The sequence below is a fragment of the Trachypithecus francoisi genome, unplaced genomic scaffold (genome assembly GCF_009764315.1).
Source record: "Trachypithecus francoisi isolate TF-2019V2 unplaced genomic scaffold, Tfra_2.0 Lachesis_group6, whole genome shotgun sequence".
NCBI lineage: Eukaryota > Metazoa > Chordata > Mammalia > Primates > Cercopithecidae > Trachypithecus > Trachypithecus francoisi.
The window spans coordinates 55,841,061-55,845,176 of NW_022681471.1; the positions used below are offsets into that span (position 1 = coordinate 55,841,061).

General features: G+C 36.1%; 1 non-coding gene across 1 annotated transcript; it reads right to left on the reverse strand.

Annotated features, from left to right (window-relative positions):
• Positions 1-1,826: 1,826 nt before the first annotated feature.
• On the reverse strand, positions 1,827-1,931 carry LOC117078597. Its single transcript, XR_004435046.1, has one exon. It is a non-coding gene; the product is annotated as a U6 spliceosomal RNA (small nuclear RNA).
• Between the last annotated feature and the right edge of the window lie 2,185 nt (positions 1,932-4,116).

Here is a 4,116-nt window from a genome sequence, read left to right on the forward strand (position 1 = left end):
ACTGGGATTACAGATGTGATACACCGTACCAGCCACATTTGATTATTTATTTGCTCATTTAACTAGAATAAAATCTTTCATGCCAGTTCAAATTGAGTAGTGGTAAAATGAATCAGAAAGAAGATTAACTTGAAAGAGTCTTTTTATAGTTTACAAAATATGAGTGCAGTATTCATATAATGCATGGCCCCAAGTGGACCTTAACTGCCAGTACTTTGCTTTTTATTTTTGTATCTCAGGCCAAGCCAAGTTGGATATGTAATAACATCTGCACAGAAAGAGAGATCCAAACAGAAACAAAATAAAAATGTAAAACTTTTGACCCTATTAACAGCATAGCAGTAAGGAAATCTGGCTCCTTGAACCAATATACAGGGTCGGCAATCATTGTGCCACAAAGTTTAACAATACTTGTAGAGACTATGAAGCCATCTGTTTCATTTCCTCTACTGAAATCGAGATTTATTGACTTTTCGTAGTGAGTAATACAGAGTATAAAAAATGTTTTATTTTAGTTATTTTAAATATTAAGTCAATAACATTTTTACCTCCACGTAGAAGTGAGAGCCAACAAAGCAAGTACATTTTTCTTACACTTTTGACAATTAAAAAGTATAGGTTACTTTTATCTGTATGTACAATGCTGTTTGTTTTAGCTTTATGTAACTTTAGGAGTAACCACAAAAGAAGTTGAACATAAGAGAGGAGCCAAGCCAGCTTCCTACATACTCAGAAACAGATGTTTCAAAAAAAAAAAATCAGAATGACATAACGATTTTGGTATAAGCTGTTTCTAGTCATAGTTTACATTCCATTAATTTATTTGCTTAGGAAATATTGAACATCTCTATGCTGGGCAAGATGCTAGGGCCTGGGGATGGTAAACATGAAAAACAAGCTCTGTTACTATGGAGTTTACAATCTAGAGGAAAGCAGAACGGCTATATGAAATTAAGGTGATTATTATGAAGAAGAAATGTAAGATGCATTGGGAGTATATGATATTAGCTTTATCTATGGAAATAACTTACATAGGCATGTGAAAAAAGATACACTGGACAATTCATAGGATGCTTTTATTTAGTCCTGCAATGTGGAGAACATTAATAAGGAACATCTCAGAGAAAACAAAGGGAGGGGAGTTGAAGATTTTATAGGCAACTAAACTAAGGAGTTATCAAGGAGGGATAGAGATGAATCTTTACCAGAATATGAGTGCAGAGTGATCCTTTACGCTAGCCTTTTTTTTTTTTTTTTTTGAGATGGAGTTTCACTCTCTTGTGCAGGCTTGAGTGCAGTGGTTGGAGCTCACTTCAACCTCCGCCTCCCAGGTTCAAGCAATTCTCCTGCCTCAGCCTCCCGAGTAGCTGGAATTACAGGAGCCTGCCACTGCACCCGGCTAAATTTCATACTTTTAGTAGTGATGGAGTTTCACCATGTTGTCAGACTGGTCTTGAGCTCCTGACCTCAGGCAATCTGTCTGCCGCAGCCTCCCAAAGTGCTGGGATTACAGGCGTGAGCCACCACGTCTGGCCCCATTAGTCATTTTTCAAAACACAGAATGGTGGGAGAATTTCTCAACCATTGAAGGCTTTCATGAACACAGAGCAAAGACAACGTTTAGCATTGTCAGTTTCTGCTCTTGTTCAAAACAAATGGATACCATTGCTAACTGAAACACTCAGAAATAAGCATAAACCTCTTCAGTGGGTGAAAGCAGGCTCCAGGAAATTTTCATAAGGACTTTTGTTGGCATTATTTCTGCAACATGTGCTGAGCCATTTGTTGAAAAGTAGTGACAAACTTCAATTGTCTTTTTTTTTTTTTTAAATATGGAACGCTTCATGAATTTGTGCATCATCCTTGTAGGGTCCATGCTAATCTTCTCTGTACTGTTCCAATTTTAGTATATGTGCTGCCGAAGCAAGCACTCAGTTGTCTTATGTTTCTAGAGAGAAGGCATCTTAAAAGAGGAATGCCTAAAAATTTAAAAAGAGATTTATTAGGATAACAGTTTGTATTAAAAGAAGCCAGAAATAAATCCTGAGGTTAATAGTCCAGTGGATTCCAGGAGCTTGGTCAGAGAAAATATTTCAGTTATGCCTCATTGCTCATTGAGCATATTGAAGCTCTCCAGTTAAGATGTTGATATTCTTGATGATATTGTTCATAGACTCGGTTACCTGTACTATGAGGGCATACATAACCTGAGCATTTCACCAATCTTCCACAGTGGAAGTGGTCCACATAACATCTTCTCCAGGGAGAATTCTGGCACGTGCATTTTCTTCTTGCGTGGTGATTCCTTAGAAGCCTACAACAAGTCTTGGCCTTAAGCTTGAAGAGCTTCTTTAAGCTCTTCTGAAGTAGAGGTAGAGGATAAAGCCAGGAAGCCAGCAACAAAGCAACCTAAATTTGGTTGGGCTTTGAATGGTCATATTTTAGTTTTTGGTGACCCTGAGTAGGGCAGAAGACAGAATTAAAAAATGTTTATTAAGAGGATTGTAACCAGGTATTGAAGAAATTGGAAAAATTGAAAATTTGGGAAGAATTGACAATTTGGGCAAGTTAACATCATCCTGTCCAATTTTCACATAAGTAATATTAAGACTGGCTTATTCTCTGATGGGGGTGTGGATAGGGAGGAGGTAAATTAAATCTCCACCACAAAAGGCAGATGTTGCATATTCATCAGTTACCCTTAATTTAAAAAATGTTGCAAAATAGTTCAAAGACAATTAACAAGGCTAGAATCTGAAATGATGAGTGTTTGCTATAGTTAATGCATAGTTGTTTATCAAAACAAAAAACTAGAGTAGTCCACCATTATCTAGGAGAAATAAATTCCAAGACCTTCAGTGGGTGTCTGAAACTGCAGATAGTACAAAAGCCTGTAATATACTGCCTTTTCCTTTACATATATACCTATCATAAAATTTAATTAATAAATTAGCCACAGTAAGATATTAACAGAAATAGCTAATAATAAAATGGAACAATTAAAACAATACACTTCAATAAAAGTTATATTAATGTGGTCTCTCTCTCCCAAAATATCTAATCCTATTTCACTTAACCTTCTTGTGATGATGAGATAAAGTGAGGTTAATGATATGGGCATTGTGATGTCACATTAGGCCACTACGTATCATCAAAAGGGGGATCATCTGCTTTGGTTGATCCTGGATCACTGAGCCACTACAACGTTGTTGGTTGGATATCAGGAGGAGATAATTTTGATGGGAGTTCCCGATAGTTGCAGTTATCTTGCCAAAATCTTTTGGACGAACATAGTAATCATAAGTTGTTGTCCCTCTTTTTTTTTTTTTTTTTTTTAACTCTTGCTAATATTGCTACAGAGGTTGTAATCCTTTGGTGATCACACAGGTGATTTCAATGCTTCATTCCATCTGATGATTGAATTTCACAATTTTGTCTTTTAATGTTTGTGCAATTTGAAACACTTTGGCAAAATTTGGTAATGCCTACACTGTGGGTTCTACTTCAGTTTCTTTTTCAGCTTATTCTTTTTCTTTAGATGACTCAACAAGTTCTTCGATTTTGCATTTAACACATTGTGATGGCCTTAAATATGTTCTTCCACTTCTTCATCAAGCGTGTCAGCAAATCCTGCTCCACCAATTTTCCTTGTTGTGTGAATGATTTTCCTGACTTCTCCATCGATCCTTATAAAACCTTTAAAATAATATATGACTTAATCCCATAAGTTCTTCAGCAGGCATTTACAGTTTCTGGGTGTATTTACTTATTTTTATATTTTTTAAAATATGTGTTTATTTCAATAATTTTTGGTGTACAAGTGGTTTTTGGTTACATGGATGAATTGTATAGTGCTGAAGTTTGAGATTTTAGTGCACTGATGACCCAAGTAGTGTACATTGTACCCAATATGTAGTTTTCATCCCTCACCTCCCTCCAAACATCCCTTGTATGAGTCTTCAAAGTCTATCATATAGCTCTGTCTGCCTTTTCATATCCATAGCTTAGCTCCCACTTATAAGTGAGGAAATACAGTATTTGGTTTCCCATTCCTTGGTTACTTCACTTAGAATAATGGCCTCAAGCTTCATTCAAGTTGCTGAAAATGGCATTATT